We start from the raw sequence: 14094 nt of genomic DNA on the forward strand, positions 1-14094 counted from the left end.
TGGTTATCTGGCTTTTGTGAAAATGTTGCGTGCTACATGCTACACAAAATGCTATGCTAGCTTTGCATACTCTTACACAAATTAGTCAATTTCTATGGTTCAAAAGCATATTTTGAAAATCTGAGATGACAGTGTTGTTAAGAAAAGGCTAAGCTTGAGAGCAAACGCATATTTTAATTTTATTTGTGATTTTCAGAAATCGTTAACGTTGCTTTATGCTAATGAGCCTGAGGCTTAGTCACAATCCCGGATCCGGGATGGGGAGTTTCAAAGAGGTTTTAACAGCTTTCAACCCCAATCCATCAGACTGCTGGTCCAGAAGACTCCTTAACAGCTTCCAACCCCAATCCAGCAGACTGCTGGTCCAAAACGCCTCCTTAACAGCTTCCAACCCCAATCCATCAGACTGCTGGTCCAAAACGCTCCTTAACAGCTTCCAACCCCAATCCAGCAGACTGCTGGTCCAGAAGACTCCAGCTGAACATTTTTACAATGCTACTATTCGCTGTTTAATATCTATGCATAGTCACTTTACTCCAACCTATATATACAAACTACCTCCACTAACCTGTACCCCCGGACATTGACTCGGTACCGGTACCCCTGTTTATAGTCTCATTATTGTTATTTTAATTTCAAATCAAATCAAATCGAATCCTACACTACCTCTGGTACTCTGTTACCAATTTTTTGTTTAGTAAATGTTTTTTCATTATACTTTCTTAAAACTGCATTGTTGGTTAAAAGGGCAGTAAGCATTTCATACATGGTGCCATGTTGACATAAAATTTGATTTGATTTGACACACACATATTAAACACACACACACACACACACATGCATATTAAACACTATAAACACACACACACACACACACATGTATATTAAACAAAATAAACACACACGCGCATATTAAACACTTTAAACACACACACACACACATGTATATTAAACACTATAAACACACACACACATGTATATTAAACACTATAAACACACACACACACATGTATATTAAACACTATAAACACACACACACACACATGTATATTAAACACTATAAACACACACACGCTTATTAAACACTTTAAACACACACATACACACACACACTGTCACGTCCTGACCTTAGTTCCTTTTTTATGTCTCTGTTTTAGTTTGTCAGAGCGTGAGTTAGGAGGGATTCTATGTTTTGTAGTCTAGGTTTTGTATTTCTATGTGTTTGACCTGGTATGGCCTCCAATCAGAGGCAGCTGGCAATCGTTGTCTCTGATTGAGAACCTTAGGTAGCCGGTGTTTGTGAATAGTTGTTTTCTGTCTCTTGTCTCTGCACCAGACAGAACTGTTTCGTGTTGGTCTATTTTTGTTATTTTGTCTTAGTGTTCTGAGTTTAAATAAATATGAACATGGATACTTACCACGCTGCATATTGGTAGGATCCTTCCTACTCCTCCTCAGACGAAGAGGACAGCCGTTACACATAGGCATATTAAACACTCTAAACACACCCACACACATTAAACACACACACATATTAAACACTCTAAACAAACCCACACACATTAAACACACACACATATTAAACACTCTAAACAAACCCACACACATTAAACACACACACATATTAAACACTCTAAACACACCCACACACATTAAACACACACACACATATTAAACACTCTAAACACACCCACACACATGAAACACACACATATATTAAACACTCCCACACACATTAAACACACACACATATTAAACACTCTAAACACACCCACACACATTAAACACACACACATATTAAACACTCTAAACACACCCACACACATTAAACACACACATATATTAAACACTCTAAACACACCCACACACATTAAACACACACATATTAAACACTCTAAACACACCCACACACATTAAACACACACACATATTAAACACTCTAAACACACCCACACACATTAAACACACACACATATTAAACACTCTAAACACACCCACACACATTAAACACACACACATATTAAACACTCTAAACACACCCACACACATTAAACACACACATATATTAAACACTCTAAACACACCCACACACATTAAACACACACATATATTAAACACTCTAAACACACCCACACACATTAAACACACACATATATTAAACACTCTAAACACACCCACACACATTAAACACACACATATTAAACACTCTAAACACACCCACACACACATTAAAAACACACACATATATTAAACACTCTAAACACACACACATTAAACACACACATATATTAAACACTCTAAACACACCCACACACATTAAACACACACATATATTAAACACTCTAAACACACCCACACACATTAAACACACACACATATTAAACACTCTAAACACACCACACACATTAAACACACACACATATTAAACAGTCTAAACACACCCACACACATTAAACACACACATATATTAAACACTCTAAACACACCCACACAAATTAAACACACACACACATGTTAAACACTTTAAACACACACACACACACACACACACACATTAAACACACACATATATTAAACACTCTAAACACACCCACACACATTAAACACACACACATATTAAACACTCTAAACACACCCACACACATTAAACACACACACATATTAAACAGTCTAAACACACCCACACACATTAAACACACACATATATTAAACACTCTAAACACACCCACACAAATTAAAACACACACACACATGTTAAACACTTTAAACACACACACACACACATTAAACACACAGACACACACATTAAACACAAACACACAACTTTAAACACACACATATTAAAAACTTTAAACACACACTTACACACAGACATTTGAACACTTTAAACACACAAGTACATGCAAATACACGGTAGCCTCTTAAACTGCAGTACACCCCGATCTACTGATGTATTTAAACGATTCCCATCAGACTCATTCATGGTTCTACCTCTGGTACTCTGTTACCATGTTACACTACCTCTGGTACTCTGTTACCATGTTACCCTACCTCTGTTACCATGTTACCCTACCTCTGTTACCATGTCACCCTACCTCTGTTACCATGTTACACTACCTCTGGTACTCTGTTACCATGTTACCCTACTCTGTTACCATGTTACCCTACCTCTGTTACCATGTCACCCTACCTCTGTTACCATGTTACACTACCTCTGGTACTCTGTTACCATGTTACCCTACCTCTGTTACCATGTTACCCTACTCTGTTACCATGTTACCATGTTACCCTACCTCTGTTACCATGTCACCCTACCTCTGTTACCATGTTACCCTACCTCTGGTACTCTGTTACCATGTTACCCTGTTACCCTACCTCTGTTACCATGCTACCCTGTTACCCTACCTCTGGTACTCTGGTACACTGTTACACTACCCCTCCCTCTCCTCCCTTCTTTGTCATCCCCCTCCTCTTCTCATCCCCATCCCTTCCTCCTATCATTCCTCTCTTCACCTCCTGTCCTCTCATTTGTCTCTCCACTCTTCTTTCTCTCCTGCCTATTCCTCTTCTCACCACCATCCCTTCCCTCCTCTCATCTGCCTCTCCTCTCCTGCCCACTCCTACTCTTCTCATCCTCCTCTCATCTGTCTCTCCTCTCCTCTCTACTGCCCTCTCCTCTCCTCTACCCACTCCCTCCTCTTCTCATCCTCCTCTCCTCTCCTCTACCCACTCCTCCTCTTCTCATCCTCTACTCTCCTCTCCTCTCCCCTCTACCCACTCCTCCTCTTCTCATCTCCTCTCCTCCTTACCTCCTCTCATCTGTCTCTCCTCCTCTCCTCCCTCTCCTCTCCCCCTACCCACTCCTCTGCTTCTCATCCCCCTCTCATCTCCTCTCCCCTTCCCTCCTCTCATCTGTCTCTCCACTCTTCTCCTCTTTTCCTCCCTCATCTTCTCCACACCTGTTTAGCTGTAGTTCTATCCTCAGCAGCCTCTGATAGGCCTTCTGTGATATGATCCTTGTCCAATGGTGTTGCAACACAGTTGGTCATGGCCCGGGTGGGGACATGAAATCACCCCAACCCATCTGCTCTGTTACTGCTGCTCTGTGTGTGTGTGTGTGTGTGTGTGTGTGTGTGTGTGTGTGTGTGTGTGTGTGTGTGTGTGTGCGTGTGCATGTGCGTGTGTGTGTGTGTGCTCTGAGCTCTACTGATGAACTCTGAGAGTTCCTTGCAAACAGTTTCAGTTTCACCCCCCCCCCACACACCCCACACACACACACAGATATACTCTAATCTCACTTGATGAGACTGGAGGAGCTTAAGCATACATTATGAGAGGGTTGGTTAGTGATGTGTCCCATCATGATGTATGAGAGGAGAGGGTTGGTTATTAGTGATGTGTCCCATCATGATGTATGAGAGGAGAGGGTTGGTTAGTGATGTGACCCATCATGATGTATAAGAGGAGAGGGTTGGTTAGTGATGTGTCCCATCATGATGTATGAGAGGAGAGGGTTGGTTAGTGATGTGTCCCATCATGATGTATGAGTTGTATGATGTATTGAGAGGGGTTGGATGATGTGACCCATCATGATGTTGAAGGAGAATTAGTTAGTGATGTGACCCATCATGATGTATGAGAGGGTTGGTTAGTAATGTGACCCATCATGATGTATGAGAGAGGGTTGGTTAGGTGATGTGTCCCATCATGATGTGATGTGACCCATCATGATGTATGAGAAGGGTTGGTTAGTGATGTGACCCATCATGATGTATGAGAGAGGGTTGGTTAGTGATGTGACCCATCATGATGTATGAGAGGAGAGGTTGGTTAGTGATGTGACCCATCATGATGTATGAGGAGAGGGTTGGTTAGTGATGTGTCCATCATGATGTATGAGAGGGTTGGTTATTAGTGATGTGTCACATCATGATGTATGAGAGGAGAGGGTTGGTTAGTGATGTGACCCATCATGATGTATGAGAGGAGAGGGTTGGTTAGTGATGTGACCCATCATGATGTATGAGAGGAGAGGGTTGGTTATTAGTGATGTGTCCCATCATGATGTATGAGAGGAGAGGGTTGGTTAGTGATGTGTCCCATCATGATGTATGAGAGGAGAGGGTTGGTTATTAGTGATGTGTCCCATCATGATGTATGAGAGGAGAGGGTTGGTTAGTGATGTGTCCCATCATGATGTATGAGAGGAGAGGGTTGGTTATTAGTGATGTGTCCCATCATGATGTATGAGAGTGTTGGTTAGTGATGTGACCCATCATGATGTTGTGACCATCATAGTGATGAGAGGGTTGGTTAGTGATGTCCCATCATGATGTATGAGGAGAGGGTTGGTTAGTGATGTGACCCATCATGATGTATGAGAGGAGAGGCTGGTTAGTGATGTGACCCATCATGATGTATAGGTTGGTTAGTGATGTGACCCAGCATGATGTATGAGAGGGTTGGTTAGTGATGTGACCCATCATGATGTATGAGAGGAGAAGGGTTAGTTAGTGATGTGTCCCATCATGATGTATGACCCATTATGATGAAGGGTTGGTTAGTGATGTGACCCATCATGATGTATGAGAGGATTGGTTAGTGATGTGACACATCATGATGTATGAGTGTTGGTTGGTGATGGTGAGTGTATGGTTAGTGATGTGTCCCATCATGATGTTTGAGAAGGGTTGGTTATTATTGATGTGTCCCATCATGATGTATGAGAGGAGAGGGTTGGTTAGTGATGTGACCCATCATGATGTATGAGAGGAGAGGGTTGGTTAATGATGTGACCCATCATGATGTATGAGAAGTCCCATCATGAAGAAGGGTTGGTTAGTAGTGATGTGTCCCATCATGATGTATGAAGGAGAAGGGTTGGTTGGTGATGCTGTCCCATCATGATGTATGAAGAGGTTGGTTAGTGATGTGACCCATCATGATGTATGAGAGGAGAGGGGTTGGTATTATGATGATGTAATGCTTGTCCCATCATTATGTATGAGAGGAGAGGGTTGGTTAGTGATGTGTCCCATCATGATGTATGAGGAGGAGAGGGGTTGGTTATTAGTGATGTGTCCCATCATGATGTATGAGAGGGTTGGTTAGTGATGTGTCCCGTCATGATGTATGAGAGGAGGGTTGGTTATTAGTGATGTGTCCCATCATGATGTATGAGAAGAGGTTGGTTAGTGATGTGTCCCATCATGATGTATGGGAAGGGTTGGTTATTAGTGATGTGACCCATCATGATGTATGAGAGGGAGAGGGTTGGTTAGTGATGTGACCCATCATGATGTATGAGAGGAAGGGTTGGTTAGTGATGTGACCCATCATGATGTATGAGAGGAGAGGGTTGGTTATTGATGTGTCCCATCATGATGTATGAGAGGAGAGGGTTGGTTATTGATGTGTCCCATCATGATGTATGAGAGGAGAGGGTTGGTTATTGATGTGTCCATCATGATGTATGAAGGAGAGGGTTGGTTATTGATGTGTCCCATCATGATGTATGAGAGAGAGGTTGGTTATTATGTGTCCCATCATGATGTATGAGAGAGATTTGGTTATTATGCTGACCCATCATGATGTATGCAAGAGGGTTGGTTATTAGTGATGTGTCCCATCATGATGTATGAGAGGGTTGGTTATTAGTGATGTGTCCCATCATGATGTATGAGAGGGTTGGTTATTAGTGATGTGTCCCATCATGATGTATGAGAAGGAGAGGGTTGTTTGCGTTAGAAGGTGTGTGTTTGTATCTTTCTGTCCCTTTATCTCTCGTCTGTCTGTCCGTTGCGTCCGTTTGTCTTTATGTGTGTCTGTGTATGTGTGTATGCGATGTATGATGTGCATACGTGCCGAGTGTGTAAATATTCACGTGTCGGAAGTATTTTCCGCCTAAAGGCATTGTGGAAATTCACTCTTTGGATCCTTCAACTGCAGCCCAATTCTTACCAGCCGTTCCATCAGACACTGTGGGGTTTTACATTTAAGTCACAGATGCATGTTTGTCATGTTAAAACAACCTTTATTGAATGGTTTTGAAATTGATTGCGTTGGAGAAAAAAATCACAAATCTGCATGCATTTGGCTGGTGTTAATTTCCCATCCGGCCTGTCCCCAAACCAATCACTGGGGGTTACGGCTGGTTTAAAGTGATCCAATAATGTAATGGGTTTTGGTTGAATTCATAGCCACTGGAGAGAGACAGCGGTGATCTCCTATCTAGGACTGTCATCAGGGACTTACTACAGGGACTGTCAGAGAGACGACAAGCCCCAACTTCTTCCCTCTCTCTCTCTCTATGTTTTCTCTCTCTCTCTCTCTCTCTGTTTTCTCTCTCTCTCTCGCTCTCTGTTTCTGCCTCTGTCTCTCTCTTTCTTTCTCTTTCTCTCTCTCTCTCTCTATGTTTTCTCTCTCTCTCTTTCTCTTCTCTCTCTCTCTCTCTTTCTCTTCTCTCTCTTTCTTTCTCTTTCTCTCCATCTTTCTCTCTCTCTACCTCTGTCTCTCTCTCTCTTTCTCTTCTCTCTCTCTCTTTCTTTCTCTTTTTTCTCCATCCTTACACCCCAAGTGTTACTCGATACTCAATCTCATTTAGCTCTAATGGCTGCATACGCTTCAGAATGAGGAAATTAAATCTCGTTTTGCTGCGGGTTTTTCTGTGTTTTGTGGTGTCGCATTTATTCCTGATCAAAAGTGCCATTCTACAATAATACCTGTTTCATCCATGTCGATGTCCCCCTTTTCTGCTCACCTAACGACGTGAAGAGTGTAATGGAACGACAGGTAATGTTGCACTCTGGTGATACCGTGTGTGTGTGTGTGTGTGTGTGTGTGTGTGTGTGTGTGTGTGTGTGTGTGTGTGTGTGTGTGTGTGCGTGTGCGTGTGTGCGTGTGTGTGCGTGCGTGCGTGTGTTTGTGTGTGTGGTTGTTTGTGTGTGTGTGGTTGTGTGTATGTGTGGTTGTGTGTATGTGTGGTTGTGTGTGTGTGTGGTTGTGTGTGTGGTTGTGTGTGTGCGTGTGTGTGTGTGTGTGTGTGTGTGTGTGCGTGTGTGTGCGTGCGTGCGTGCGTGTGTGGTTGGTTGTGGTTTGTTTGTGTGTGTGTGGTTGTGTGTATGTGTGGTTGTGTGTATGTGTGGTTGTGTGTGTGTGTGGTTGTGTGTGTGGTTGTGTGTGTGTGGTTGTGTGTGGTTGTGTGTGTGTGGTTGTGGTTGTGTGTGTGGTTGTGTGTGGTTGTGTGTGTGGTTGGCTGTGTGTGTGTGGATGTGTGTGGTTGTGTGTGGTTGTGTGTGGTTGGTTGTGTGTGGTTGGTTGTGTGTGGTTGTGTGTGTGGTTGGCTGTGTGTGTGTGGTTGTGTGTGTGTGGATGTGTGTGTGGTTGTGTGTGGTTGGTTGTGTGTGTGGTTGTGTGTCTGGTTGGTCCTTCCAGTGGGTTCATATAGCTTTCTACAGGGAAATCCACCTTAAACAGTGTCATTATTATGTGCCTTATTATCTTTATTTATCTTTGCAAAATGTTAATTTACAAAAAAGTTTTCATTTTTATCCCATTGTGAGAGACATAAAGCTAATCAGGAAATGGGATTGAAAATATGGCAAATACTACATACTATTGTCGAACATCTCATTCCAAAATCATGGGCATTAATATGGAGTTGGTCCCCCTTTGCTATAATAGCCTCCACTCTTCTGAAAGGCTTTCCACTAGATGTGAGGTTATTGCTGATATAACAGCCTCACTCTTCTGGGAAGGCTTTCCACTAGATGTAGGAACATTGCTGATATAACAAGCTCACTCTTCTGGGAAAGGCTTTCCACTAGGCAGTAGGAACACTGCTGCTATAACAGCCTCCACTCTTCTGGAAAGGCATTCCACTAGATGTTGGAACATTGCTGATACTTTAGCAGCCTCCACTCTTCTGGGAAGGCTTTCCACTAGATGTTGGTTATTGCTGCTATAACGTCCTCCACTCTTCTGGGAAAATTTCCACTAAGATGTTGGAACATTGCTGCTATAACAACATCCACTCTTCTGGAAGGCTTTCCACTAGATGTTGGAACATTGCTGCTATAACGTCCTCCCCTCTTCTGGGAAGGCTTTCCACTAGATGTTGGAACATTGCTGCTATAACAGCCTCCACTCTTCTGGGAAGGCTTCCCACTGATATTGGAACATTGCTGCTATGTGGCCTCCACTCTTCTGGGGAAGGCTTCACTAGATGTTGGAACATTGCTGCTATAACAGCCTCCTCTATTCTGGGAAGGCTTTCCACTAGATGTTGGAACATTGCTGCTATAACAGCCTCCACTCTTCTGGGAAGGCTTTCCACTAGATGTTGGAACATTGCTGCCTATAACAGCCTCCTCTATTCAGGGGAAGGCTTTCCACTAGATGTTGGAACATTGCTGCGGGGGACTTGGTTCCATTCAGCCACAAGAGCATTAGTGAGGTCGGGAACACTGATGTTGAGCGATTAGGCCTGGCTCACAGTCGACGTTCATCCCAAAGGTGGTCAATGGGGTTGAGGTCAGGGCTCTGTTCAGACCAGTCAAGTTCTTCCACAACGATCTGAACAAACCATTTCTGTATGGACCTCACTTTGTGCACGGGGGGCATTGTCGTGCTGAAACAGGAAAGGGCCTTCTCCAAACTGTTGTCACAAAGTTGGAAGCACAGAATCGTCTAGAATGTTATTGTATCCTGTAGCGTCGAATTCATCCCAAAGGTGGTCAATGGGGTTGAGGTCAGGGCTCTGTTCAGACCAGTCAAGTTCTTCCACAACGATCTGAACAAACCATTTTCATGGACCTCACTTTGTGCAGGGGGGCATTGTGGGTGCTGAAACAGGAAAGGGCCTTCTCCAAACTGTTGTCACAAAGTTGGAAGCACAGAATGCGTCTAGAATGTTATTGTATCCTGTAGCGTTGACTTCCCCTCACTAGAACTAAGTGACCCGAGCCATGAAAAACAGCCCCAGACCATTATTCCTCTAAAGCTAACAATTTGTGGTCACATATTTATCAGATGTTATTGCAGGTGTAGTGAAATGCTTGTGAATGTATAGGCGTTATAAACGTAATGAACAGTATGTGGATAGAATATGTAGTATATCTGAAGAATATGAATGATAGAATTGTATATATACAGCAATAGTTTAATAGGATGGACTTGACTAGAATACAGTATATACATATGAAATGAGTAAAACAGCATGTAAACATTATTAAAAGGGACCAGTGTTCCATTATTGAAGTGACCAGTGTTCCATTATTAAAGGACCAGTGTTCCATTATTAAAGGGACCAGTGTTCCATTATTAAAGGACCAGTGTTCCATTATTAAAGGGATCAGTGTTCCATTATTAAAGTGACCAGTGTTCCATTATTAAAGGGACCAGTGTTCCATTATTAAAGGGACCAGTGTTCCATTATTAAAGTGACCAGTGATTCCATGTCTATGTACAGTGGGGCAAAAAAAGTGTTTTGTCAGTCACCAATTGTGCATGTTCTCCACTTAAAAGGTTGGGAGAGGCCTGTAATTTCATCATAGGTACACTTCAACTATGACAGACAAAATGAGAATCACATTGTAGGATTTTTAATGAATTTATTCGCAAATTATGGTGGAAAATAAGTATTTGGTCACCTAAAACAAGCAAGATTTCTGGCTCTCACAGACCTGTAACTTCTTCTTTAAGAGGCTCCTCTGTCCTCCACTCGTTACCTGTATTTATGGCACCTGTTTGAACTTGTTATCAGTATAAAAGACACCTGTCCACTCCAAACTCCAATATGGCCAAGACCAAAGAGCTATCAAAGGACACCAGAAACAAAATTGTAGACTTTGTACCAGGCTGGGAAGACTGAATCTGCAATAGGTAAGCAGCTTGGTTTGAAGAAATCAACTGTGGGAGCAATTATTAGGAAATGGAAGGTATACAAGACCACTGATAATCTCCTCGATCTGGGCTCCACGCAAGATCTCACCCGTGGGGGTCAAAATGATCACAAGAACGGTGAGCAAAAATCCAGAACCACAAGGGGGGGACCTAGTGAATGACCTGCAGAGAGCTGGGACCAAAGTAACAAAGCCTACTGCATCAGTAACACACTACGCCGCCAGGGGACTCAAATCCACAGTGCCAGGCGTGTCCCCCTGCTAGTACAGTACATGTCCAGGCCGTCTGAGTTTGCTAGAGAGCAGTTGGATGATCCAGAAGAAGATTGGGAGAATGTCATATGGTCAGATGAGCCAAAATAGAACTTTTGGTAAAAACTCAACCTCGTCGTGTTTGGAGGACAAAGAATGCTGAGTTGCATCCAAAGAACACCATACCTACTGTGAAGCATGGGGTGGAAGCATCATGCATTGGGGCTGTTTTCTGCAAAGGGACCAGGACGACTGATCCGTGTAAAGGAAAGAATGAATGGGGCCATGTATCGTGAGATTTTGAGTGAAAACCTCCTTCCATCAGCAAGGGCATTGAAGATAAAACGTGACTGGGTCTTTCAGCATGACAATGATCCCAAACACACCGCTCTGGCACGAAGGAGTGGCTTCGTAAGAAGCATTTCAAGGTCCTGGAGTGGCCTAGCCAGTCTCCATATCTCAACCCCATAAAAAATCTTTGGAGGGAGTTGAAAGTCTGTGTTGCCCAGCAACAGCCCCAAAACATCACTACTCTCGAGAGGATCTGCATGGAGGAATGGGCCAAAATACCAGCAACAGTGTGTGAAAACCTTGTGAAGACTTACAGAAAACGTTTGACCTCTGTCATTGCTAACAAAGGGTATATAACAAGGTATTGAGATAAACTTGTTATTGACCAAATACTTATTTTCCACCATAATTTGCAAATAAATTCATTAAAAATCCACAATATGATTTTTCTGGATTTTCCCTAATTTTGTCTGTCATAGTTGAAATTGGCCTATGATGAAAATGACAGGCCTCTCATCTTTTTAAGTGTGAGAACTTGCACAATTGGTGGCTGACTAAATACTTTTTGCCCCACTGTACATGGGGCAGCAGCCTCTAAGGTGCAGGGGTGGTATCTGGCTAGTGACATTGACTATGTTCACTGAGCACGTACCCTTGTAGGGCCCCCTTTGTTGAGGATCAGCGTAGAAGGTGTTTCTACCTTCACCTCCTGGGGCGGCCCCGTCAGGAAGTCCAGGACCCAGTTGCACAGGGCGGGGTCGAGACCCAGGTCCTCAAGTTTCATGGTGTTGAAGTTTGAGCTATAGTCAATGAACAGCATTCTGGCGTAGGTATTCCTCTTGTCCAGATGGGATAGGACAGTGTGCAGTGTTATGGTGATTGCATCGTCTGTGGACATATGGGGGCGGTATGCAAACTGAAGTGGGTCTAGGGTGACAGGTAAGGTGGAGATTATATGATCCTTAACTAGCCTCTCAAAAGCACTTTCATGATGACAGAAGTGAGTGCTACAGGACGATAGTCATTTAGTTCAGTTACCTTTGCTTTCTTGGGTACAGGAACAATGGCTGACACTTTGAGGACAGCGGGGGGGACAGCAGACTAGGATAGCGAGGATTGAATATGTCTGTAAACACTCCAGTCAGCTGGTCTGCACATTGCTCTGAGGACTCGGCTAGTGATGCCGGGTTAACAAGCATAAACGTCTTACTTCTACGTCGGCCATGGAGAACGAGAGGCTCCCGGACTGTGTTCTTCTTAAAAGTGGAAGAAGAAGGTATTTAGCTTGTCCGGGAGCAAGGCGTCGTGGCTGGTTTTCACTTTGTAATCTGTGATTGTCTGGCGTCCTTGTCACGTACGCCTCGTATCTGAGCCGTTGAATTACAACTCCACTTTGTCTCTGTCCTGGCGTTTTGCCTGTTTGATTGCCTTATGGAGGGCATAACTGCACTGTTTGTATTCAACCATATTCCCAGTCACCTTGCAGTGGTTAAATGCAGTGGTTTTGCGCTTTCCAGTTTGCGCGAATGCTGCCACTATCCACGGTTTCTGGTTTGGGTAGGTTTTAATAGTTACAGTGGGAACAACATCCCTTATACACTTCCTGCTAACCTCAGTCACCGTGTCAGTGTATACATCAATGTTATTCCCAGAGACTACCCGGAACATATCCCAGTCCGCGTGACAATCTTGAAGAATGGATTCCGATTGGTCCAGACCAGCGTTGTATAGACCTTGGGGCATGAGTACTTCCTGTTTGAGTTTCTGCCTATAGGAAGGAGAAGCAGAATGGAGTCGTGATCTGATTTGCCGAAGGAGGGTGGGGAGGGCCATTTGGCCATCCCGGAAGGAAAAATAACAATGGTCGGCAGTGTTGTTGAGCTCTGAGTACTACAGCCAATGTGTTGATAGAATTCCGGTAGCGCTTTCCTCATATTTGCTTTGTATCCCAAGTCTCCGGTTGTAGTTCTTTACTGTCATGTTGCTTTAACAGTCTCAGGTTGTAGTTCTTTACTGTCATGTCGTTGTAACAGTCTCAGGTTGTAGTTCTTTACTGTCATGTTGTTTTAACAGTCTCAGGTTGTAGTTCTTCACTGTCATGTTGTTTTAACAGTCTCAGGTTGTAGTTCTTTACTGTCATGTTGTTTTAACAGTCTCAGGTTGTAGTTCTTTACTGTCATGTTGTTTTAACAGTCTCAGGTTGTAGTTCTTTACTGTCATGTTGTTTTAACAGTCTCAGGTTGTAGTTCTTTACTGTCATGTTGTTTTAACAGTCTCAGGTTGTAGTTCTTTACTGTCATGTTGTTTTAACAGTCTCAGGTTGTAGTTCTTACTGTCATGTTGTTTTAACAGTCTCAGGTTGTAGTTCTTTACTGTCATGTTGTTTTAACAGTCTCAGGTTGTAGTTCTTTACTGTCATGTTGTTTTAACAGTCTCAGGTTGTAGTTCTTTACTGTCATGTTGTTTTAACAGTCTCAGGTTGTAGTTCTTTACTGTCATGTTGTTTTAACAGTCTCGGTTGTAGTTCTTTACTGTCATGTTGTTTTAACAGTCTCAGGTTGTAGTTCTTTACTGTCATGTTGTTTTAACAGTCTCAGGTTGTAGTTCTTTACTGCCATGTTGTTTTAACAGTCTCAGGTTGTAGTTCTTT

The 14094-nt window shown here is 43.0% G+C and overlaps 1 pseudogene; it reads left to right on the plus strand.

The window, feature by feature from the left end:
• Positions 1-12435: 12435 nt before the first annotated feature.
• Positions 12436-14094, plus strand: part of LOC135531552 (receptor-type tyrosine-protein phosphatase mu-like) — a 54891-nt pseudogene continuing 53232 nt past the window's right edge.

This window comes from Oncorhynchus masou, unplaced genomic scaffold (genome assembly GCF_036934945.1).
Source record: "Oncorhynchus masou masou isolate Uvic2021 unplaced genomic scaffold, UVic_Omas_1.1 unplaced_scaffold_1641, whole genome shotgun sequence".
Taxonomy (NCBI): domain Eukaryota; kingdom Metazoa; phylum Chordata; class Actinopteri; order Salmoniformes; family Salmonidae; genus Oncorhynchus; species Oncorhynchus masou.